The 27,166-nt window shown below is 36.9% G+C and overlaps 1 long non-coding RNA gene, 1 other non-coding gene and 1 pseudogene across 4 annotated transcripts; 1 reads left to right on the forward strand and 2 right to left on the reverse strand.

The window, feature by feature from the left end:
- LOC146907357 (mediator of RNA polymerase II transcription subunit 7b-like) overlaps positions 1–21,779 on the reverse strand; it is a 45,655-nt pseudogene extending 23,876 nt beyond the window's left edge.
- Positions 829–3,690, forward strand: LOC146907358 (uncharacterized). Of its 3 annotated transcripts, none has more exons than XR_015019108.1 (4): positions 829–1,307; positions 1,380–1,436; positions 2,017–2,211; positions 3,522–3,690. It is a non-coding gene; the product is annotated as an uncharacterized LOC146907358 (long non-coding RNA). The 3 variants fall into 3 exon arrangements; XR_015019109.1 differs by having other exon boundaries at positions 830–1,307; positions 2,091–2,211; XR_015019107.1 differs by having other exon boundaries at positions 832–1,436.
- An 815-nt stretch (positions 21,780–22,594) lies between the features above and the next one.
- Positions 22,595–22,701, reverse strand: LOC146907359 (small nucleolar RNA R71). Its single transcript, XR_015020833.1, has one exon. It is a non-coding gene; the product is annotated as a small nucleolar RNA R71 (small nucleolar RNA).
- Positions 22,702–27,166: the final 4,465 nt, after the last annotated feature.

Below are 27,166 nucleotides of genomic sequence, written 5' to 3' on the forward strand. Positions count from 1 at the left end.
TAGCAACTTTATGTTTAACATTATATTTTGCAAGCACACTTTCCAAGTACTTATTGCAAAAGTGCTTCCCCCATCATTGATCAAGACCCTAGGGGTTCCAAACCTAGGAAACATATTTTTCTTTAAAAAATTAACAACAATATGGGCATCATTTGCTATGCAAGCAATTGTGTCCATCCATTTGGTCATATAGTCCACATAGACAAGGATATAAAGGTTAGAGTAAAAGGATGGGAATGGATCCATGAAATCGATGTCCCAACCGTCAAAAGGTTCCACCTCGAAAATTCCATTTAGGGGCATCTCATTCCTCTTAGATATGTTACCTGTCCTTTGACAGTTGTCGCAATATTTGACAAACTCTTGACAATCCTTAAACAAGGTTGGCCACCAGAAGCCACTTTGTAACACTTTAGCTGCGGTCTTTTCACCGCTGTGGTGGCCTCCATAAGCTGAGCTATGGAAGTGCCATATGATGCTTTTCACTTCATAACCTACAACACATCTACGCAACAAACCGTCAGTGTTAGTTCTAAACAAATATGGGTCATCCCACACGTAAAAATCAGCCTCCTTGAATAATTTCTTCTTTTGCTGGTAGGTGAATTCCTCGGGAATCAAGTTCCCTGCTTTGAAATTTGCCATGTTTGCAAACCATGGTCTTTTAGCTACCACAAACAGTTGTTCATCAGGAAATTCAGCCTCAATGGCCTTTTCCTTCTTCGTAGCCTCATCGTTTTCCAACCTGGAGAGGTGGTCAGCCACCACATTCTCTACTCCCTTCTTATCTTGTATTTCCAAGTCAAACTGTAATATCCCGCTGATTTTTTTAAATAAATTGTCGTATCAGATGAATATGTCGGAACAAAAATAATTTCTGAAGGGTTAATTATTTATTGAGAAATGCGACGTTAATCGGTAAATATCTCACACATTATTCCAATGAACTTGAAGAATTATATGGTTATGAATTAATAGAGGGTAGAAGTGTCTTTTTCCTTGAAGGGGATTTTGGTCATTTAGGACACAAGATTTTTTTAAAAAAAAAATGGGACCATTTTTCTACCACTTTCTTCATTTTTCCAAACCATTCTAGAGAAATTCATCCTTCTCCTTCCCTTGCCAAAATCGGTCCTCATCATGAGCCACCCTAACCTCCATTTTTTCAACAATTCTTCATGGAATCAAGTTGCACATGCTTCAAGTGAGATCTCTAGAGTGAGATAAGCTAGAAACAAGCTTCAAGAATTAATTTGTCTCCCTCTAATCAGCCATAACAGCAACTCTCCATCCTTTAGAATCATGAGGTAAGTTTCTTTTGCAAGTTTGGAATGTGAAATTCAAGAAATGAAGTTCATGAGGGTATTTTTGGATACTAGGTTCAAGTTTGAAGTAGAAACTCAAAGTTGGAAGCAAGAAGAAGTGTCAAGATTGAGGTAAGGGCTGTTAGTAGCATTTGTTGTTGTTGTTGTTGTTTGGAATGAAAAGGGTAGAAAGCTAGAAGCTAAAAGCCATAAGTTGTTCCAATAATTTCCATAACTGATTTTTGAAGTTAACATGTTAGTACTGCTGTAGAAATGGGATAGGAGCTGTGTATACATGTATGCTTTAATTCTGGAAAATTTGAATTGAAATTGAATTGTTTAGAGGTCATAAGCTGTCAGTTAAGCTGTTTTGAGTAAAATGCCTTAAATGACTAAGTGGTGAATTCAAACTGCTGTATAAGTGGTTCATAGGGCTGATTATACATGTTGGAACTTCTGTGTTAAAGGTTGGGTCGAAATTAATTTTATAGAAGTTATAAGTTGCTAATTAAGCCGTTGAAGAATAGCTTAAGTTGAAAGTTAAGTTGTTTCAAGTATTATTTTCTGAAGAACAGCTTATGAGAAATATGTTTAATTGACATATGAGTAATGGAAAAATGATAAGCTGTTTTAGTAATGTTAAAAGTGCTTAAATGATAATTAAGCTGTTTTAGAAGTGCTTAAATAGCCAAACGGCGAACTTCTGGTGCAGGGACGGAAATAAAATTTTTGTGTAAGCTGGTTGATGAAGTAAGGCTATGTCACGAGTGGTTTGAATTGTTTCAGAAGGGGCAAGACCTATAAGCTAAGGCATAAGCTATTTTGGGAAAGTGATTATAGAGTTTTGGAGATAGCAGAGCTGCAGATTTTGGAATAAGCTGCTTGCAATTTGCAAGAATGATTCACGGTGAGTTCCTTTAGTTAGAAAACTTCCCTTTGGGTAGTTAAATTATGCCTTTAGAATAATAGAATATGATTTAGTACATTAGTACATAATTTAGTGACAATATGATTAAGATTTATACCCTTGCTAGAGTACTCTAAAATAACTTTTATGTTGATAAATATGATTATGGTAATGTAGAAGTTAGAGGAAAAATATTATGATAAGTTTTACGTGAGAATGAATAAATATGCAATTTCGGCTAACGTTACGTAAAGTGAGAATTGTTTGATTTTATTACTTTATTTCGACTCTTGGCTAATATAAATTACACTTTTAAGGTAATATAATGGTTTAGCTTGGCTAAGACTCCAATTCTCATTATTGCCGAATATGTAGCCGAAATTGTATTATGCATATCCTCTAACCATACACTACCATAGTGTATATTTATTTGTGTAAAGGAATATTTAGAGTAAAATAGTCATTGAAACAAATTATTCATGGGTAGATTTCCAATCATTGGAAAGTAAAGAATTCTAAGTATGAAAGTTCGGCTTAATTAGTCGGATTTAATTTATCAGGATATGGGGAAAATTTCATAACCTTTTAGGAATGGCATATGACAACGATATGCCTAGAACCTAAATAGGTTAGTATCAGAATTAATTTCAGAATCAAGACGAAATCACTACGTCTTTATTATCAGTTTCAGGATGTTGTTATTATAAGAAAATCAGTTAAGATAAGTTATTTCTCTCTATCTCCCCGTCAGTAGTGGAGTTGAGGATTAACTCAGTTATCAGAAAATTAGTTCAAGTTACAATATTAAAACATGTTTAAAATGTGGCTTTCGCTATCCCGCCAGTTGGATACGAAAGGTTCCCGCCAGTTGGAACGGGCACTATCCGTGAGGATGACCCCACAATAATCAGAGGAGTCCGGTATCCCCGTCAGTTGGGTTCCCGCCAGTTGGAAATTAATACCGGTCAGAGTGGAATAAATTCCGGGGTTACTCCACCTAGGTTTATTCCGTAAAATCAACTCAGATAATATTGTTTGTTCAACGCTAACATTTCTAACATAATATGACAGACATTATGATTATGTTTATGATTTTGTCATTAGTATTAGAATTATATTAGTAATTCAGATAGCGATCCTAGTTATCCCCCGATCGCTCAGTTATGCATGATAAAACAGTATAAACCCGGAATGGGTTAAGTTTAGAGACAGATGGCGATCCTAGGTTCCCTGTGATTGCCTACAACCTAGGATAGGTGGAACTCACTGAGACATCCTGTCTCACCCCAATCCCTTTTATTTTATTTCAGATTCTCAGGTGGTGCGCAAGCTGAACATTTCGTGATGAAGTAGCAGAAGAAGCTGGAAAATTATGTTTACTTGTCATTGCATGTATTTTGTAAACGTCATTGATACTCTTTCAGATGTATAAGACAAGTAATTCTATAATTTATTTGGAGAAATTTTTATTTATTGTAATTTTAATGTATCCAATACTAAGTTTAACGCACATGCTAAATATTCTAGATAAATTTAGTATGGGTGTTACACAAACTCTTTCAATAAAAGAATCCATCTCAGCAACCAGGGTTTAGAGTTCCCCTTAGTAAGCAAAAATTTTAGTGTTGAATGATCTGTAAAAATAATAACTTTGGACCCAATAAGATAAGAGAAAATTTTTTCCAAAGCAAATATTTTAGCAAGCAACTATTTTTCAGTAGTTGAATAATTGACTTGGTTTTCATTTAAAACCTTGCTCGCATAATAGATGGCATGGAAAAATTTCTCATGTCACTGGCCAAGCACTGCTCCAACCGATTAATTGCTTGCATCACACATAAGTTCAAATGGGATGTCCCAATTTGGTGCAATGATTACCGGCGCAGTGACCAACTTTTTCTTGATTATGGAAAACGATTCTAAACATTCAGCATAAAAAACAAAATCATTTTCTTTAACCAGGAGGTTACAGAGGGGCTTTGCAATTTTCAAAAAGTCTTTTATAAATCGCCTATAAATACCGGCGTGCCCCAAAAAGCTCCTTACTCCCTTCACATTGATGGGTGGTGGAAGTTTTTCTATAACCTCAATTTTAGCTTGATCAACTTGGATGCTCTTGCTAGAGATTTTATGCCCCAAAACTATACCTTCGGTCACCAAAAAGTGACATTTTTCCTTCAAAACAAGGTTAGTTTCAATGCATCTCTTGAGAACAACATCTAAGTGATATAAACAATGATCAAAAGACTTACCGAAAACTGAAAAAGCATCCATAAACCTCTATGTTCTTTTCTAGAAAGTCTGAGAAGATGGCGAGCATGCACCATAGGAAAGTGGCTGGTGCATTGCACAATCCAAAAGGCATTCTTCGATATGCAAACACGCTGAAGGGGCATGTGAAAGTTGTCTTCTCCTGATCATCCGGAGACACCTGATGAGTAAAACCGCAAGTGCACGGTTCTACCGAAGTAGTAAAAAGAGTATCGTTCCGACATGGAGTTATAAATTCAATTAACTTTTAACAATGATTAGATTTAAAGTTTGAAAGGTAGAAAGTTGTATTTTTGTTTAATTAAAAGAAAATAACAATAATAAAATAAAAGCGCCTTGGGATTATTGGTTCGTCTTGATGAAAAACCCATCACAAACAAACCTTAAACCTAAACATTATATTGGACCTACTTTCTAAAGACAAGTTTCTCTTAAGCGTATCAAAGCTTATCTCGAAGTCATTGAGTGTGTTCCTCTATAAACCACACCTATTCTCATGGTTGATTGCTATTAGAATCCTTGAAGAACGAAACTTTATGTGTCTCAAGGTTTGCTAGACTATTCTTGTGTTTTCCAATCCTTGTCTAATTTCACTTGTTCCAATATCAAAGCTCCACGTTCTCTTTATGAATTGATATTTGAGATGATGAATTAACAAATACTAACCCTCCGCATTCGATTTATGAGTTTGGTATTTGTTAATTCATTATAAAAATGGTGAAATTAGATTACAAAGTAGATTTATATAATATTAGGGTTTATGGTTTGGTTTGATTAGGATTACGTCATTAGACTTATCCAACAATCCCAAGAGAAGAAGAGTCTACTCACTCATGTTCATTGTAGACATAGAAGAGAAGAAGAAGAAGAAGAAGAACATAAAAGTAAATAACAATAAAATAAAGGTGAACTTTTATTCCAAGAACAAAAGATGGTTTTACAAACTAGATGACTGCTCTATTTATAGTCTAACATTGACTTGAGCCCCAAGAATTAAATCACTAAAGTGTTGCATAAGAAACCATGGGCTCTAGGTCAGAAATACTAAAATTGGCAGCTTTGTCCAAGAAGCAAAATCAACAAAAGGGTAAAAGGGGCGCGCCACTTTGTTATATTTTTGCACAAGATCTTCAAATTCTTTACACAAGATATTTTTGTATGAGATCTTCATATTTTTGGCATGAATCCTTGCACAAGATATTTTTGTATGAGATCTTCATATTTTTGGCACGAATCAGCTCCGATTCTCCTTTCTTTTGCTCCAAGACTAAATCTTTTGAATATTTGTTCCTGAAATATAATAACTTGCAATTGAAGTAAAATAGTTCTAGAAGGAAATAAAAACATATTAAATCTAATTAAAATAAACTTAAATATTAAATAAAAGACACTAATTAATGACTAGTTATTGACTCATCAACACCGTAATTTGGTTGTACCCCGAGTACCCATCCAAGAAACAATAAAAAGCTTGTCTAACTAGCCTCTCCAACATCTGATCCATGAAAGGAAAAGGAAATCGGTCCTTCCTAGTGGCCTGATTTAACCTCTTGTAGTCGATGCACATCCTCCAGTCAGTCACCGTCCGAGTAGGGATTAACTCATTCTTTTCATTTGCTACTACGGTTATCCCCCCTTTCTTAGGTACCACATGTACAAGACACACCCATGCACTATCTAAAATTGGATAAATCATTCCTGCGTCCAATAACCTAGGAACCTCTTTCTTGATAACCTCTTTCATTTTGGGGTTAAGGCGCCTTTGGGGTTGGACCACCGGTTTGTATGCAGCCTCCAAATGAATTTTATGCATACAATAGGCTGGACTGATTCCCTTCAAATCTGATATGTTCCACCCAAGAGCCTCTTTGTTATCTTTCAAGACCCTCATCAGTTTTTCCTCTTCAAGAGTGGATAGGGAGCTATTGATGATTGCTGGTTTGGTGGCATCTTCACTTAAAAACACATACTTCAAATGAGATGTGAGTTCTTTTAATTTTGGTGCCATTGGTTTTTCAACAACCTTTGCTTCCAAAACCTCAAATTTTATGTTTGCAGATTCAACCCTTGACGCCTTTAATTGTTGAAGATATTCATCAACCTCATCATTCATGTCTTTATCACTACATTCAATGGAGCTGATCATCACTTTTTCCAAGTGTGCAGCAGTTTCTTCTAGATTGGTCTCTTCAACTAAACCATCAACCTCATCGACCCTATAACACTGAGGGTTCTTATTCCTATGCTTCATAGCTTCAAAAATATTAAAGACAACCTGTTCATTCTGAAACCTGAGCATAAACTCCCTCATCTCCACATCTATCAAAGCTCTCCCTGTTGCTAAGAAAAGTCTTTCCAATAACAAGGGTGTCTCATCATCTTCCTCCATGTCTAAGATAACAAAGTTAGCAGGAAACAATAAGTCATTTACTTTCACCAATACATCTTTTAAAACTCCATAAGGGTAGGAAACATAACGATCAGTGATGACATCTTGTCATTACGTAATTTTATATGTATTTTAGCACAAAAATGGAGTTCACAAGGAGACTTATGCAGCAAAAGAGCAGAAAAACTGAAGAAAATACAAAGAAAGAAAACGTGTCACGATTTATCAGAAACGTGACACGATTTAAGAGCTTCAGAAAGGTTTGGTTCGACATTATGAAAACGTGTCACGATTGGTAAAACGTGACACGATTTGGTGAAACCCTAATTCAGTTTCTTGCTCCAGAAGGTAAAAACGTGTCACGATTCACTTAAAACGTGACACGATTTGGGCGATTTTCTGTGCCTATTTATGCTGAAGTCTATTCCAAAAACAAGGGTTACGAATTCTGGAAAGAGAAAGTGCGATTTGCAGACCTAGAGACTGAAGAACGGGGCGATTTCCTCCATTCTTTACCAGTTTATGTATGTTTTAATTCTTTCATTGATTATGCTATTTGTAAACTCAATTATGAGTAGCTAAATCTCTTAGAGATTAGGTCTGAGATGATTCTTTGTAACCCTAATTGAGATATTATGTTGTGAAACTCTATTTATTGTGAATGATATTCTAGTCTTTATTCAATTCAATTGTTCTTAATGCTTTTTATATCCTGATCAAATATAAACATGATTTTGTGAGAACGAATGACTACTGACCATAGCTTTCGACTTAGACCAAATTGAATTGTTCTAATAAACATGGTTAGTCTAGGAATGGATAATCGTTTATTAGTGATATTAGGTTAACGTGCTTTAAACCTTCAAAGATTATTAGACCGCCTAAGGGATTAGGGGCTGTAGTTTAAGAAGAGGGTCCTAACTCAAGGGATTGATTAGGACTATTTTGTTAACTATCGTGGGATTAGAAGATCATTCATAAGAATAGGTGCAGCATAACAATTAGGGGAACATCGATGATTCGAAAGACCTGATCTCATCTCTCTATTATTTTCTAACCAAATCTTTATTTTATGTTATTTAATTTTATGCAATCAAATCTACTGCCTAGTGGCAAACCAAAAATAACTTTTACGCATCCTAAATATTTTACCTTATTGCTGAATTGAGATTAACACAGTCCTCGTGGGATCGATATTTTTACTACTTCGATAGTATTTGGTGCACTTGCCAGAGATCTATCAAGTTTTTGGCGCCGTTGCCGGGGACTGTTGAGTCATTTCAATTTGGCAATTTTGTTTTTTATTTAGGATTTCTGTCATTTATATTTTTGTATATATATATTTATAAAAAAAAAGATTTATGCTCTTCTTTTTCTTCTCATTGTACCGTGCTACTAAAAAGTTTATCCAAGTTTTGCAGCTATGATAGACAGGGTACTCCTCTATGACACAGAAGAGATTGCTAAGTTGCAGTATGAAAAATATATGCTATCTTTTAAGATCAAAATTTTGGACAACAAAATCTCGAGTTGTGGTCTTTATGAGGCGAATCAACCAGGTAGTGATGGTGAAGGAAAGAAAGAGGTGATCAACATCGATTACAATACTCAACTTCAGAATATTTTAGATGATTTCTTGGTGTCAAATCAAGTTTTATTTGAAAAGTTTGATGTTCAGTGTGGTGATCTTGTTAAGAAAGCACATGAGTCTCAGAGGAAGCTAGTTCAGATGGAGATTGAGTGTCACAAGGTTGTGGTGGAAGAAAATCCAAAAGTGAGGAGTGTTGACATTTTCTCGAAGTCTGAACAAACAGGGGTTAAGGAAATCACTTGTGTGCAGATGGTTGCTTGTCCTTCTCTAAGGTGGGAGAGCTTAAATTCCAAAGGTTTAACTGTGAGCGCATGGGAGCATCTACTTCTTTGCTACAAATTCATGGAATTCCTACCAAACAAGAGGAAGAAGAAGGATGATGTGTTCTTTCTGACATATTTGCCACCCTAACAGTGGTTGAAGCGTCAAGCTCAATGACGTAAAAGAAAGCGCTTGGTGGGAGGCAACCCACATTTAGATTTCAGGTAGTATTTCTTATTTCCTTTTTATTGCTTTCAAATATTCAAAAATACAAAAAGATTTTTGCTGAAACGAACAGAGGAAGAAAATTTTTTGTTTTCCAATACTGTGCAAATCGTGACACGTTTTGGGCCAAACGTGACACGATTTGCCCCCCCCCCCCCCCTCTGAAGCTCCTCTCAGAAATTTTTCTAAGTAAAAAAAAAAGTGCCATTCGACATTTCCAGAAACGTGTCACGATACTGAAATCGTGACACGAATTTTGGCACCTAAATATTTTTCCAAGTCTCAAACTGGTGCAATTCGACAATTGGAAATCGTGACACGTTGGCCAAAACGTGACACGATTTCTGGGCAAGAAAATTTTCAAAAATGAACAATCGTGACATGTTTAGCCCAAACGTGACACGATTTTAGCAGTTTCAAAAATTTAACCGTTACAAAACAAAATCGTGACACGTTTTTGGCCAAACGTGGCACGATTTTCCCAGCCTATAAATATATCCAACACGATTTTCATTCCATTCACTTCCAAAAGTAGCCAAACTCTGCCAAAATTTTCCCAGAACCCTAACCTACGATTTTCTAACCCTTTTCTACCAAAAATATTCATCTTTTCATCTTCTAATCACCAAACCATTACCATACACCTTCATCATCACCAACAAACAACCAAACCCATTATCTCCATCTTAACCCTAACCCTAATATCCAGTTTTTTTTTCTCCAAATCCTAACCCTAACCATGGTCGAGACCCGCAACAAAGGCAAGTCACAAGCCACATCCCAACCAGCCAAAAAGGCCAAAATAGCACCCAAACGCAAACAACCTGTCAAACCTAGCCCTAACACCGCACCCCCACCGTCCATCAACCACCGGTTTTATAATACTGCTGCCCGTGACCGTTTCAAGGACATCCGAGGCTATAGGGTGATCCTGGAGAGAGGTTTTGATTTCACCAAACTCATCTCCAACCCTGAATTCCATCAAGTGATCACTGAGAGAGGGTGGGAGTCCCTTGTTAGTATGATTTTCGAGCAGGCCAACAAAACTATTGGGATAGAATTCTATTCCAATGCTAGGTATATGGGGAGGAAGTATGTGTCCTATGTGAGGGGGAAGGAGATAGACTATAGCCCGGAAAGAATTAATCAGTTGCTGGAGATTGTGCCACCGGAGATTTGTGATGTGAAGAGGAGGATGGAGGAGTGCAAGAATTGGGATGATGAAAGGTGGGAGGAGTTGCTAATGCAGATTTGTGTTGAAGGTGCTAAGTGGCATGGAGGGTCACATATGCTGTTGAGGGCTGACTTCAAGCCCCATGCAAAGGCGTGGGCATCTTTTGTGGTGCAAACTATTGAGGGCACCTCTTGTACTTCAGAGATTCCGCTGCCCCGCTTGTTGACGCTGTCTGCTATTCTTGATGGTGCACCCATCAATGTTGGTGAGTTAATTGCCGACAATATCTATATGTTTGCTTCAGGTACCAAGAAGGCACTCCCTCATTTGAGCCTTATCAATTGGCTTTGTGAGGAGGAGGAGTGCGATTTGTTTGCTAATGATTTGAGTGCAGCAATGATGAAGCCCATCACCGACACTTACATGGATGGCTTTGTCAAGGATTATCATGACCGCATGCAGACTATCATGGGTGCCGAGGCAGCAGCAGCAGGACAGCCACAGCCGCCACCACCGCAACAGCCACAGCCACCACCTCAGAGTCAGACTTTTGCTGGAGAGGGGAGCAGCCAGCAGGGTGCCTATGCACCTATTCATCCTATGATGCTGGACTACATGTTCGGCCATGCCAACTGGATGAATGAGGTGTCAGATCAGGAGTATTGGAACCGTCCGAGGTTTGGTCAGGAGTTCACTGAGGCGGTCTGCCTCAACAGGAGGAAGATGACTGGGTCTTTCGAGCGCTTTGATGGGTCCGAGGAGGCTATGGACCACTACTTTGATGTCACCAGAGGTCGAGCTCAGGATAGAGAGCAGGAGATCCGAGCTGACTTTGCTGCTGGTGGAGCTCAGTCTAGGCAGCACTTTGGGGAGGATACCTATGCAGAGGAGGACCCCAACACTTGGATTCCGGAGGACCAGATGCAGGATTGAGTGGGCTACTGATGGCCCACCTATTTTTATTTTTCTATTTTTGTTTCAGCACTTTGGTTATGTAACTTTAATTTTATGTTCGAACAATTTTAATTGCTTTTAATTAAGTTTAACTCGGTTTTACTCCCCGTTTATGTAATTATTCCTGCACTTGTTTATTATTGATGAATTTGTTTGTTTAGTTGACTTTTTACAGTTTGATAACAAATAGTTGTTCAAGTGGTATTCCAAAAGTTCAAAAGGAGGAGTGACTTGGTTTTCAAAGGCGAAGTGTACGGCGTTGCTAGGTAGTCACATACTCCCAGAAATCTCAGCCATAAGGTTCATTGCCATATTTTGTTTTTCAATTTACTTATATTTAGCTTAGTTTTCCATGCAACTACATTTCTAGAACTTGCATTGTTTCTCTATTATTGATTGGTCTTTGTTAATTACACACTGAGGCAAAAGTGCTTGGTCCTGTGAGCCTTTTGAAGCCTACCCTGATTAAAATTGTTAAACTTTATCCTTTTCTTAGCCACTTTGAGCCGGTAGGATTAGAACTTTTTGTTCGGTGACAAACTACATTACAAACTTAGAGACTTTTAGGACTTGTCCCTTATTGTTTTTCTGAGTTAGGCATTGTAGAATGTTGCTTAAAATTAAGTTTGGGGTTGCTATTGGAATTTGCAACCAATTAAGTTTGGGGTGGGGGTACTAGAGAATAAGAGAACAAAAAGAAAAAGAATTGTCATGCAAAATGCAAAAATACATTCAAAAATTGATGTATGAAAAAAAAAATATGAAATGAATGATGAAAAAGGGACCAAACTTTGAAACATGCGAGTAACTTCAAACTCGATTGTCCCTAAAAGTTATAATTATTCTCTAGTACCTTTGCATTGATTGTTATTCCACAAGGTGAATGATCGTAGGATTGAATTTATTCTTTAACTTACGTAGGAATGCCTAACTCTAATTTTGTGTAGCCTACTTATCCAAATATGTCCCACCTTTCACCTAAGCCCCGTTATAACCCTAAAGACCTCAAAAGTGTGTAATGATATTGACTTTGATTGATGTTTAGAAACTTTTCAAGCGTATGGTAATATGTAGATCTGCATGTCGACTGGTAGAACCCTATTTCAAATATTTGCGTGGAGTTGTGAATTGGTGGATGCATACAAGTCAAACTAGCTCATCATTAGCTAGTAAGGTGTTGAACTTTTGGGTACTACTGCTTGAATAGGTAATTGTTATTTCACTGTCAATTGTCAGCTTTGCAAGTAAATTCCTTGAGGACAAGGAATGGTTTAAGTTTGGGGTTGTGATGACATCTTGTCATTACGTAATTTTATATGTATTTTAGCACAAAAATGGAGTTCACAAGGAGACTTATGCAGCAAAAGAGCAGAAAAACTGAAGAAAATACAAAGAAAGAAAACGTGTCATGATTTATCAGAAACGTGACACGATTTAAGAGCTTCAGAAAGGTTTGGTTCGACATTATGAAAACGTGTCACGATTGGTAAAACGTGACACGATTTGGTGAAACCCTAATTCAGTTTCTTGCTCCAGAAGGTAAAAACGTGTCACGATTCACTTAAAACGTGACACGATTTGGGCGATTTTCTGTGCCTATTTATGCTGAAGTCTATTCCAAAAACAAGGGTTACGAATTCTGGAAAGAGAAAGTGCGATTTGCAGACCTGGAGACTGAAGAACGGGGCGATTTCCTCCATTCTTTACCAGTTTATGTATGTTTTAATTCTTTCATTGATTATGCTATTTGTAAACTCAATTATGAGTAGCTAAATCTCTTAGAGATTAGGTCTGAGATGATTCTTTGTAACCCTAATTGAGATATTATGTTGTGAAACTCTATTTATTGTGAATGATATTCTAGTCTTTATTCAATTCAATTGTTCTTAATGCTTTTTATATCCTGATCAAATATAAACATGATTTTGTGAGAACGAATGACTACTGACCATAGCTTTCGACTTAGACCAAATTGAATTGTTCTAATAAACATGGTTAGTCTAGGAATGGATAATCGTTTATTAGTGATATTAGGTTAACGTGCTTTAAACCTTCAAAGATTATTAGACCACCTAAGGGATTAGGGGCTGTAGTTTAAGAAGAGGGTCGTAACTCAAGGGATTGATTAGGACTATTTTGTTAACTATCGTGGGATTAGAAGATCATTCATAAGAATAGGTGCAGCATAACAATTAGGGGAACATCGATGATTCGAAAGACCTGATCTCATCTCTCTATTATTTTCTAACCAAATCTTTATTTTATGTTATTTAATTTTATGCAATCAAATCTACTGCCTAGTGGCAAACCAAAAATAACTTTTACGCATCCTAAATATTTTGCCTTATTGCTGAATTGAGATTAACACAGTCCTCGTGGGATCGATATTTTTACTACTTCGATAGTATTTGGTGCACTTGCCAGAGATCTATCAATCAGCAAGTGTAAGAGTCATTTTTGTTGGCTGTGGTTCTCCACATCCTAACTTCTTCATCATGAACAAAGGCATCAGATTAATGTTAGCCCCCAAACCACATAATGCTCATCCAACACTCACCTTCCGAATAGTACAAGGAATTGTGAATGCTCCCGGATCTTTCAACTTAGGGGGAAGTTTCTTCTGGAGAATGACACTATAATTTTTCTGATAATGCAATGTTTTCATCACCACTAGGCTTCCTTCTTCCAGTTAGCAGGTCGTTCATGAACTTTGCATACAGAAGCATCTGATCAAGAGCCTCACTAAATGGAATGTTCACTTGCAACTGAGAGAATAACTCCATAAACTTCTTGAACTGCCCTTCTTGTTTTTCCTTCTTTTTTGACAAGTTAGGGTATGGTAGTTTGACATAAGAAAGCACCTTCTGTTTTTTCTCTCCTTCTGCTAAGATTTGACTTTTTGTTCTTCGCAAGATGGAATCTGCATTAATCAACCTCTCATTATTTTCTCCCTCATTTTTCTTTTTCTTATTTTTTTCTCCCTCTGAATTTTTCTCTTCCTATTCATTTTCAACTCCACCATTTTTATCTTCAACCTCACTACTTTCTTTTTCAACTAACGCCTCATCCTCCTCTACTTCTTCCACTTCTTTTCTTTTTGGAATAACAGGACTCAACACCTTCTTGTTTCTCAACTCGATGGCCTTAAAACTTTCATTCTTGGGATTATCTTCAGTGTTACCAGAAAATCCTCCATTGGATTGATTTGCCATTTGTATAACAAGCTGCCCAATTTGACTATCAAGACTTTTGATTGATGCCTCATGATTCCTTTGAGCTGCCTCCTGATTTTTTTATGCTGCTTCTTGACTTGCTTTCAGCTCTTGCATGTTGGATGTAGTCATCTTCACAAAGCTAGTCATAGCTTCTTCAAAAGCGGACGACTTCCTTTGTTGTTGAGGTATCGGGTTAGGTAGAAGTGGGTTCAAGGTGTTGGTATTTGAATATTTTAAGTTAGGGTGTTGTGCCCATCTCGGATTGTAGGTATTGGGTTAAGGGTTATTTTTTTGATAGTTTCCCATATAGTTGGCTTCCTCGCTCACTCCTTCAGGTACACACTCCCTGTTGACATGGCCTTCTCCACATAAATCACATCTAAGGGTTATTGCTTGTTGGACTTGACCCTGACCCACACTCATACCTTGAACATGCTTGGTTAATGCTTCTAAATGTTTACACATGCTTGGTTTTCAAGGATGTCACTGTTTTCACTCACCTCAAACACTCCTTTCTTTCTGCGCTCGCTTTCAGCACGGTACTCATATTTGTCCATGTTTTCAATCAAGGTTTGAACTTCATGTCAGCTTTTACTCTCATACTACCTCTAGCTGAGGCATCTAAGAGCATTCATTGGCTATTGCTCAATCCCTCGGTGAAGATTTGCATTTGAGCTTTCTCACTAAAATCATGGGTTGGACACCTTTTCAACAACAACTTAAACCTCTCCCAGGCGTCATAAAGAGATTCACTTTCTCTCTTGCGTGAAGTTTGATATTTCGTGCTTTTTCTCCCAATATTTTGACATAGGGAAAAACCTTTCAAGAAATTTCTGCGCTAACTCATCCCAAGTGTGTAAAGTTCCACTAGGTAAAGACAACAACCAATCTTTAGCTCTTCCAATTAAAGTGAAGGAAAAAAGCCTTAGTTTCTTTTGGTCTTCGGTGACATGATTTGGTGGCACACAATATTGACATGTTTCATAGAACCTGCTAAGGTGTTTATGAGGACATTGGGCTTCTCTCCCTTCAAATGGGTCTTTGCTCAACCCTTGTTGGACTGAAGTTTTAATATCAAACGCAACAGGGTTCGCTGGCTGATATATGTGAGTCAAGTGACCACGATAGGTAGTTAATCGGTAGTCACCCATCAGAGGTCTAGGCGGGGGTTGTGGTGGTGGTTCTCCCATGATTATGAATTCAATTTCAGCGGGATGGATGTCTATTAGTGAAGAATCTCAGGTTGTACCTTCAGCTGATCTAGCTAACTGAACTGCTCTTCGATTAGCCCTTGCGGTATTTTCGATCTCCGGATTGTGCAACAAGTCCTCAGGTCAGACTCTACCTTGCATACACAGCAAAAGAATACCTTAGTAGCACTGCACCATAAAAAACCAATAATTTTTTTTTTAATATTCAAACAAAAATTTAAATGAAAGAAATCTTAACAATAAACGTTGATGCTATGTTGAAATTAATCAACAGTCCCCGGCAATGGCGCCAAAAACTTGATAAAAAATTAGCAAGTGTACTAATTTAAATCGAGTAATAAAATAATTCGTTTCCTCAATGACTGTTTTAATTTCTACGTAACAAGAACGTTAAAATTAAGATATAATTAAATGGGGGTTTGCCATAGGCAAATTGGTTTTGAGTGAAATTGTGATTAAAAATGATTAAAACAAAGTTGGTTTGAGAAATAATAAAGAGAGATGACTAGGTCATTCGATTCATCTGCACATCGCTCATTAGCAACATGTTTCTTAAGTTTATGAATGCTTCCCAGTTAACGACAAATTAACAAAATGGCTTAGGTCAATCCCATGATCCTAAGTCCTGTTATCTAATTATAATTCCCTAATCCCTTAGGCAAACCTATAATCATCAAAGGATTTAAGTGCGTTAATTTTAGAATCACAACCTAACAACGTTCCATCCCTAGATTGTTCGTCAAATCGAACAGTATAACTATTTCTGAGTTACACGTTAGTGTCAATAATCGTATAAACTCTTCAATCAATTATATTTGGTCAGAATCATAAAGGCATTAAGAACAAGATATACTGAATAAACTAGAATGACATTCATAGAACGTAAGAGTTTCAGGTTACATTAACATGAGCTAGTACAGAATCATCTCTTGACCTAATCACAAAGGATTTAATTACTCATGGCTAAATCACAAATAACTAATGATAAAGAAGAATTCATTACTTGAAATTGATAACCGGCTATGTGTTTTGATGGTCTCCCACCTTTTGCTCAGTGATCCAGCTCCAAAAGTAAGTTTTTCTCCGTAAAATTTCCAATCCCTCCTTCAGAACAGAACCGTGCTTTTATAGAAAATAATCTAGATCAAGACAAATCAGAGTACGATGCTCCAAATCGAAGCACGATTGGTCATTAAGCTTCAAATCCAACCCGACGCGCCTTCACAATCAGAGCACGATGAGATTCCATCGTAGCCCGATTTTCCCAGTAGCCACAAATGCTCATAGATTGAAGCAAGATTCTTTTCTTCGCTTGCAGCATTAGACATGTCATTTGTGGCTTCTAACACATGCATAATCACCTCAACTCAGCTTAAAATAGCATAAAAACTGAAATAAAAGTATGTATGACCTAGTGTCATCATGGACGGTCGGTTTAGACCCCTTGGATTAGTCGCTCTTTGGGCCGGATACCAAGTTATCAAAAACAAAGAAAAATATATTTCTAACGACTGACATGGTCGCTTCATAACATTATCAATCCAAATTCAAATTGAGCAGTTAATAGTTTAACACAACTAAAGATAATGTACCAACATCTGGCCCCTTAGGATAGAGCTGGCGCACCCCTTGTTCTTCCAAGCTTGGTAGAACATCGTTGGTCTATGTAAAAAACAAAGGAATTTTTATAAGTGCATTTTAAAACTTGAAAGAGATCCCGGGCAATAAAACACAAACAGATAAACAGACCTACAAAAAAACTACCCCGCAACCCTATACAAAGAAACATTGGTAACCGCCTAGATTCAATCATTCACCAATTACTCCTCTTACGGCTTATTTGGGAGTTGGGAGGGGAAGGTTGGGGAAAAAGGAAAGGATTAAGGAGGATAGTCCTTCACCTTTCATAAAGGTTTATCTTTTCCTATTGGGCTAAAACCACCCAATTTGGGGGAACTCAATTCTCTCTTTTTTATAATAATCTCAAACAATGAAAATATTAGGCATAAGGTTTTCTCTTGTTTTGGAGAGACTAACCTTCCTTCTCCTTCCTCCTTCCTCCTTTGTTTCAACTTGAGCCCCTACCTTCACCCCCAACTCCCAAACAAACCCTTATAACTCCCACACACTGAAAGTTAAAACTTAAATGACTAAAATAGCATAAACAAGGGGGAGGAATTTATCACACAACAATATGGCATCCAATCATAACCTTATAGAAAAACATACCAACCAACTAGATAGAAATCATGTGTATATGACCTTACCAAACAAACTTTTGAAAGAGGAGTTTTCGCAAAACTATTGGAGTTGTTGTCATGCGACTATGACTTACATGTTCAAGTCATATAATCAATCTCTAACAAATAAGCCAACCATAAACATAAGAAACTAAATTAACCTTAGTAAGAGGCAAATCAATATTCTGTACAAACAACTCCAACAAAGCACTCATTCAAATGTCATTGTAAATTTAAAATAGTTTAATGGTCATAAACTATCTGTGTAAATCAGTTTCACACTAACATAAAATGAGAGACCACCATTTTTTCGTGTCATCTAATCAATTTCAAAATATTGGGTCACGAGGGGAGCCCAGATGACCATCCACATTGAGCCCGGAGCAATCATACAAAAAAGAGATACACCACACTTTCAAACAAAATCTTAAGACAATGAGTTTATGGGTTTTATGTGATCAACCTCCACTATTCTAAGCAATGTGGGACTTTTAACCCACACTTACTACAAACACAAAAATACACTTACGGAAGTGGATTAATATGGAAAAATAGCGTACTTTCATATTGTTTACAATGACAATGCATGTCCATAGGTCTTCGTTGTATAAACAACTAATTTACAGCTTATAGGCTATAGCATAGACACTTATCATGATAAACGCTTATCTTTAAAGCTATTTCTATAGTGAAATTATTTTTATAAAGCTATTTTGGAGGGGTGTGGTTATCATGCATAAGCCATAACTTATGCACCATGCATAAGTCCTGCATAAGTCCAGCCCATTAACACCTAGTCCAACAAAATTGCTTTCTACACCCCAGAATATTGCTCAAAATATTGTAAATATTGCTCTCTTGAATAGATCATGGTATGAATGATCTAACTGAGCTTCATTTGTAATATGATTCACAACTACAGTACCTCATATACATTGAACATATTGATTCTCAAGTACCAAGTGTACATGTATTCTCCAAGTTAGCTGAACTATATCTGGAGGGAATGGAAAATTTAAAAGAATTATGCAATGGTCCCATCTCATTTGACTCTATGAACAATTTAGAGGAGCTAACCATCAAGTGTTGTCAAAATTTACAAAGGTTGTTCAAAAGCAGCCTAAATCTTTTCAATCTGAAGAACATGACGCTAAAATCATGTCCAATGTTGGTTTCTGTTTTTAACTTGTCCACTTCTGTTGGAGAGTTTAAAAATAATTGATTGGGAGAAATTGGAAATAATCATAATTAAATATGATACAAATGAAGAAGTATTCCATGGTGATAATGATAACACGAATTGCAGCTCGATGTTTCCAAGGTTGAATGATCATTAACACCTAGCCATAACTTTTGGTTTTGTTTTAGCTCAAAATATTGCTCTCTTGAATATTGTAAATTATGCCAGAATCTTCAATCTCATCACCGTCATCATCACTGTACCGGAATGCCAAAACCATTTTGCTGTGGAAATGGTTTCTGCGAGTTGTACTCCAAAACCATTTTGTTGTGGAAATGGTTTCCAGAATCTTAAATCTCATCATCAACACTGTCGTTCATCATCATCACCGTCATCATCAATGTACCGGAATGCCAAAACCATTTTGCTGTGGAAATGGTTTCTGTGAGTTGGACTCCAAAACCATTTTGCTGTGGAAATGGTTTATGTGAGTTGTACTCCAAAACCATTAGATGTACTTAATGGTTTTCTTTGATCGGTCTCCTCTCTTCTCTCAACTTCGTCTTCTTAAAAAAACTCTTTCCAGAAACATAATTCAAACCCTCTCTCATACCAAAAAACGGATCAAACTCATTCGAAAATTCTCAAGAACATCCAAACAATGTTCATGAGCAATTTTTCCAGAAAATCATAAACTCACATAACACCACAAAAATCATCGTTATAATCCACACAAGCACAAATCAAAACACACAAACTCAAATCGTTCATCAATTCAATGCCGAATTTCGAATCTACGTTTTGCAAAATCGGACAGCAATAACATACTCACCAAAACCACAAATCGGCGTTCAAACGATATCAAACCAGTTCAAATCTCCTTCCAAATCGTGAAGCATCGTAGATCCGAAACTCGAATCTCAACAACAACAAACCGTTTTAAGAGAACAGAGAAAGATTTGAAACAGGGATGAGAAGAGGTTTCTAAAGATGTAAAAAGATTAAGTTTAAGATTCCGGCGCGGTGGTTCCGTCACCGGAAACTCAATCGTCACCGGAATCTTCATGTTTATTAACCGGTTTTCTGGAAAAAAAATTGAGAAAGATGAAGTTTGAGAGAAAGGAGAGGGTAACATGTTTGTTAGAGAGAGAAGAATGAGATGTTATGACCTCCTCCCTTCACGTGCATGCTTAATGGGGTCCAGCAGATCTGGAGTGTTAAACAAATCTGACGGTTGTGGTGTCCTTATGCATGGTGCATAAGGAAATCACTTATGCACCATAACTTCAGCCATTTTGGAGAACATATAAAAATACATTGAAACACCTTTTGAACAAAACTGTCATAAGTCGCTTCCATAAGTTCTTCCAATCAGTCACAAAACTTATGCCGTACAAATAAACTCAAATAAGTCAGTCAAGCGATACCCTAAATCCCACTAAAAATCACAAGGGCCATAGAATAATCAAAATCATAAGGTTAATAAAAAAACTCACAGTGTAATTTCCACCAAAACAAATGTAAGTTGATGAGTCAATAATTAGTAGTTTTAATATAATATTTGATTTTGTTTTATTTAGATTTAAGTTTATTTGATTTAAATATTATTTCCTTTTAGAACTATTTTACTTCAATTGCATATTATTATATTTCAGGAACGAATATTTGATAGATTGAGTCTTGGAGCAAAAGAAAGAGGATTAGGAGCTGATTCAGGTGAAAAATACGAAGATTGAAGACAAAAATATATTCTCCCCAAGTTAGAAGCTTGGCACGGCCTGCCACCTCCCACGCCTTCTTATGCTGCTTTTGCTTAATGGACAAGATGCCTGTTTTGACCTAAAAGCTCATGATCTCTTGTGGAACATTCTACTGAATAGTTGCTTAGGTTTTAAGTCGACATAAGACTATAAATAGAGTAGCTAGCTATATCACAACAATTCATCTTTTGTTATTGGAATTCAATAAGTGACAATTGTATTTCTTAATAAAAGTTCTTTCTTTTACTTTCTTAATAAGTGACAATTGTTATTTTATTTATGTTCTTCTTCTTCTTCTCTATGTCTACGATGAACATGAGTGAGTAGATTTCTCATGTCTTAGGATTGTTAGATAAGTCTAATGACATAATCCTAATCAAACCATGCTTTAACCCCAATCTTATTTAACCCTAGTTTCCAATCTAAATTCACCGTTTTAACATGAATTAAAAATTATCAAACTGTGGAAACAAAAGTGGAGGGTTTGATAATTGTTAATTCATCATCTCAAATATCAATTCATTAAACAAAAGTGGAGTTTTGATATTCGAACAAGTGAATTTAGACAAGAATTGCAAAGGTAGCAAAATAGTCTTTGCAATTCTTGAGACATTGGATGTTTCAAACCTTAAAGCTTCTTCTAGTAATCAAATCAGTGAAATATGTTTGATTACTAGAAGAAAACTCTCAAGGGACTGGAAGGAAAAGTGAGGGGCTAAAGGGAAACCGGCTTTAGAAATTAGGTCTAACATAAAGTTCTAGGTTTAAGGTTTTGGTTTGTGAAGGGTTTGTCATTAGGATGACCAATAATCCCAAGGCTCTTTTTTTATTATTTTAATTTCTTTTCAGCCATTTGAAAACTCCAACTTTGTAACTTAATTCTCTTCTAATCATCAACTAAAGTAAATTAAATTGAAGAACTCCCTGTCATAACGATACTCTATTTTCACTACTTCGGTAGAACCGTGCACTTGCGGTTTTATCTCATCATAAGTCCCTTGAATTGGCTGTGGAAGCTCTGGAGATGATTCAAAATCTTCCAAATAATATTTGTAAAGTCTATAATAAGGTGGTGGTGGTGGGTATGTTGTTGGCATAGCAAAAATCTTATCTGCATCATTCAAGGGAAACATAAAAATCTGAAGATATGTGTTTATAGATTAAATTTAATCAAAAAATGATTGGAGTTGTTGTCATGCGACTATGACTTAAAATGTGTTCAAGTCATATAATCAATCTCTCAGAAATAACCCAACCATAAACATAAGAAACTAAATCAACCTTAGTAAGAGCCAAATCAATATTCTATTGCACAAACAACTCCAACAACGCACTCATTCAAATTCATTGTAAATAAATCAGTTTTAGACTAATATATAATGAGAGATTTCCATTTTTTTCGTGTCATCTAATCAATTTCAAAATGCTGGGTCACGATAAGAACTCAAGGGACCATCCACATTGGGCCCAGAGCAACCATACAAGTGAGAGAGACATCACACTTTTCTCCAAAACCTTGAGACAATGGATTTATGGGTCTTCTTCTCACTTATTAAGAGCTCAACCTCCACTTTTCTAAGCAATGTGAGACTTTTAACTAACACGGTGACACTTGCTATACAACACAAAAATACACTTACTAAAGTGGAGTAATATGAAAAAATAACTTGGTGCAGAAAAATTAATTTTCTGGATCGCACGCTGAGGATCCAAATCTACATATCTCAATTTTTCTAAGAATCAGCGGAACCTTGAAAGAGAACCAAGAAGCCGTAAGACTTCATCTTTTTCCCTTTTCCTTAAGGGATAGAGCTATCACTTGGTTCCATTCTCTAGAAGTTGGTTCCATCACTTCATGGGATCAAATGAGGCAACCATTCCTTGCCCGATTCTTTCCCCCTCTAAAACTGCTAAACTAAGAGACCAAATCACACGATTCAATCAAAAAGATGGGGAGTCTCTTTATGATGCGTGGGAGCGTTTCAAGGAAATGCTTAGACTTTGTCTCCACCATGGTTTAGAGAAGTGGCTCATAGTCCACACTTTTTATAATGGTGTATCATATACCACTAAGATGTTTGTTGATGCAGCTGCAGGTGGAGCTTTAATGAACAAGAATTATACAGCAACATACGCCTTGATTGAAGACATGGCTCAGAATCACTACAAATGGACCGATGAGAGAGCCATCACCAATTCTTCACCCTCCAAAAAGGAGGCAGGTATGTATGAAGTCTCTAACTATGACCATCTTGCTGCTAAGGTTGATGCACTAACCCAAAAATTTGAAAAACTAAATGTTAGTGCTATCACAACTGCTCCTGCATCTCTTTCTTGTGAAATCTGAGGAATATTTGGTCATATTGGTGTTGATTGCCCACTAGGTAGTGCTATTAATGGTGTTGAACAAATGAACTACGCTCAATACAACTAAGGAATGAGGCAAAACCAAAACTTTTATAAAAACCCTCAAAATTCCTATGGACAAGTAGCACCACCTGGCTATGCAAACAACCAGAGAGTCGCTTAGAAATAAAATTTGGAAATTTTAATGGAGAACTATATCACAAATCAATCTAAACAGCTTCAAGAGCTCAAAAACCAAACCGGATTTCTGAATGATTCTCTTTCCAAACTCAATACCAAAGTAGATTCTATTTCTACCCACACTAAAATGCTTGAGACCCAAATCTCTCAAGTGGCCCAACAAGTGGCCACCTCTTTTCAAACACCGGGGGTCTTTCCTGGTCAAACCGAAGCCAACCCCAAAGCCCATGTTAATGCTATTTCTTTTGGGTATAGTAAGTTAGGAGAAACTATTGCTAAGGTTAAAAACATTGAGGGAGAGAGTGTTAAGCTTTTAGGTGAGAAAACTGTGATAGAAACTAAGAACATGTTTGATGAGACCAAAGCTCCTTCCCTTTTAAAACTTGCTAAGCTCAACCTGGAAGCTCAATTTAATAAAATTTTCAACATACTTAAGAAAATTTGCATTAAAATTCGCTTTGCAGAAGTTTTGTCTCAGATGCCTCTATATGCTAAGTTTTTAAAGGAAATTTTTTCAAAGAAAAAGACTATAGAGCATAGTGAGACAATAGCCTTGGCTAGGGAAAGTAGTGCAATCATCCAGAAAGCACCTCCTAAGCTTAGATATCCAGGTAGTTTTGCCATACCTTGCATGATTGGGAGTGAGACCATTGACAAAGCCTTGTGCGACTTAGGAGCTAGTGTTAGTTTGTTGCCTTTGTCTCTCTTTAAGAGGATGGGGATAGGAGAGTTGAAACCTATTGAGTTGGTCTTGAAGTTAGCTGATCGTTCTACTATAAAACTAGTCGGATTTGTTGAGGACATACCTGTTAAGATAGAAGGGATATACATTCCGGCTGATTTTGTGGTAGTTGACATTGAAGAGGACGATGACGTCCCTATAATCCTAGGACTACCTTTTCTCGCCACTGCAGGAGCTATTGTTGATGTTAAAAATGGTAGGATTGGTTTTCAAGTGAGTGATGAAATGGAAGGATTTGAGTTGGAAAATGTTATGAAAGGTCCCGCTCTTTATTCGATTAAAGATCACGATGTGAAAGAATGCTTCATAGCGTCATCTACACAATATGATCTCTTTGATCCTTTCTAAGGACACTTTCTAACCGTCAAGCTAATGCTCTAAAAGTTCTTCTTCCTTCATTCTCCAACACAAACATCTCTCTACATCCAAACTTCTCTCTAAAACATCCATAACCAAAAACCTTCATATCCCCCTCAAATCTTCACCAAATCACACAATTTCTTCACCCAATCAATTCCAAACATCATTCAAACCATAACCCACCAATCAAAAACAACTTTCATCCACCCAAATCAAAAATCACCAAATTCGTAACACTTATTAACATAACCCAAAAACCACAAATTCTTCACCAATCTCCACAACTAAACTCATAAATCTTACTTTAACCTTAACCCCATAACTAAACCAACCTTTTCCACCAAAAATCTTCCCAAACCCTAACCTTCACCAAAACCACACAAAATCATAACAAGGTCAAGGTAATGGCTTCAAAGAGAAGTGGAAAAGAAGCAGCAAGCTCTTCTGGAGGACCACCTTCAAAGAAGAAAGCACCAACAAAGAATCATGGCATAATCTTCAAAGAATCATGGTATAAAGCTCTTATCTCTAAACCTTTACATCCTTGCAGGTACCCTGATTCTCATACTCTGAATGTCTTATGGATGAGGGACAATGTGTTTGGGCTGTTGAATAGATTAGGATGGGTTGAAATGCTTAGACCTATGAAGGGGTTTAAAAACTTCACTTATGAGTTCTTGAGTTCTATTGAATTCAAGAAAGATAGGATGAATTTCGATAACCCCGATCATAGAGTCTCCTTCTGACTTTTGAATATTGTTACGAAATGACTTTTGAAAATTTTTGCTTAAAGATAGGCTTCGCAAATGCAGGGTTCATCTATGACTCTTGGAATCATGATCTAAAGTCGGAAGACTATGACCCTGCTAGCATTTGGACGCATTATCGGTTTAAGATAATATAATTCACGTTCCAACAAGGCAAGTAAGATTCACAACCCCGTGCTTAGGTACCTCCAAACTGGTAGGAAAACTAGGACAACTAGGAAAACTAGGAAAACTAGGAAAACTAGAACTCTTCATGCTTTGGGCAATGCTTAGAAACAACCCCGTGAATACTTGTTTTTACTTGCTTGATTACTTTGCTTCTGTAGGTGCTAAGTCTGACAATAGAGCTGAGATAGTGATAGGTGGTATCATTACCTTCATTGCTAGGAATTTTGAGTAGGTGAGGACAAAGGAATAAATCCAACTGAGGGCAACAATAGGCTTAACACAGAGACCTTCATCTATATGAAGTTCATTAAGCATCGTCCACCTATGCAATATTCACTCAAGCTCAATGTGCCTATTTTATTTCTACTTCCTAACCCATCTCGAACTAACACCGAGGTGGAGGAAAATTTGTTGTATGTTGATGATGGCCAGTTACATGAGGAGCAAAATCTCGGTGAGGAGGAAGGTGCTAAATTGCACCATGATGAGGAGCACCATGACCATGACACCGGAGGAAACTTTGAAAATCAAAGATGGGCATGGATGCAAACTGAGGTATAAAGGATAAGCACCGAGCAACAAAGGCAAGATGTTGAACTCTCTGGGCTAACAAATGATGTCCTAAGGGGCAACCGCATGACCGAAGAAAACAATCAAATGCTTCGGAACATGATGGAGCACTTCCACCTCCAAGGTCCTCCTTATGGACCTCAATAAAAATGTGAGTTTTCCTCTTCCTCTCTTCCCTTATCTCTCCTCCTCCTCCTCCTCCTCCTCCTCCTCCTCCTCCTCCTCCTCCTCCTCCTCCTCCTCCTCCTCCTCGTGCTTCTTCTATTTTAATTATGTTTTTGAATCATTGAGGACAATGCTTCTCCCAAGTGTGTGTGTGTGTGTGTGTGTGTGTGTGGGGGGGGGGGGGGGTAATAAAGTGTCTTGAGTCGTAGTGTTTCCAAACTCCCTTGAACTTTAATTCTTTTGTTATGTTTTGTTGCGAAAGACATGATTAGGCGGCTTGTTTTTATTGAAAAATTATGACATAAATTTTTTGTTGTCTCTTTTAAATTGGTTGTTTCTTGTACATGAAAGTGATTTCTTGAGTTTTAAGTGTTCTTGCTATACCCACATCATGTTTTATTGTGAAAAATTCTCCAATGAGAAAAGCACATAGTTGCAATCTTTGAGCAAGTGTTTGAGTAGGTATTTTAAGGAACACTCTTAGACCCCAATTTTTGACCTAAGATACCACTGACACGCGTCGTTTAACCCTGATTAGTCTCCAAATTTTCTGTAAAAATTCGGTAGAGAGGTATTTTAAAATACCTCATATTTGTTTCCGAGTCGGGCCCTCTTATCTCTTTATTTTTAGTTTAAATTTCCATCTTTTATTAACTTTCTAATTAATTATAAATTCGTTTTTAAAATCTTATTATTCTTAATTTTAATTTTTAATTCTTTTTAGTCTTTATCTTATTTTCAATCCAAGTGACAGCCTGTCACGCGCCTCACACAGGCAAATCCAATGCAGTTCAATTCACAACCTCATCTGCTACTATCCGGGAACAAGCAAACGCATTTTGCTTTCATCCCAATCCAGAAGCATAGTTTTTGTGCTTCTTCTCAACAAACCCTAAGTCAAAATCCAACACTATAAAAACCAGCACTACACAAAACACAAGGGGGGCCAAAATTCATCAACGCACAAACTGGCCGAGAATTCACCAAAACCTGCATCTTAAAAAACCAATTTTCCATAGCCAATTCACACACAACACACCGTCTAAACCTGCAAAAAAATAATAACATGGACAACTCAACAATTTAACACGCATAAACCAATTTTAATCAACCTCAATCACAACCAGGAATCAATTTCACGGTCAATCTCTCAAATCACGCAACC

Source organism: Medicago sativa, chromosome 7 (assembly GCF_051527215.1).
Source record: "Medicago sativa cultivar Bolivia chromosome 7, Bolivia_mono, whole genome shotgun sequence".
NCBI lineage: Eukaryota > Viridiplantae > Streptophyta > Magnoliopsida > Fabales > Fabaceae > Medicago > Medicago sativa.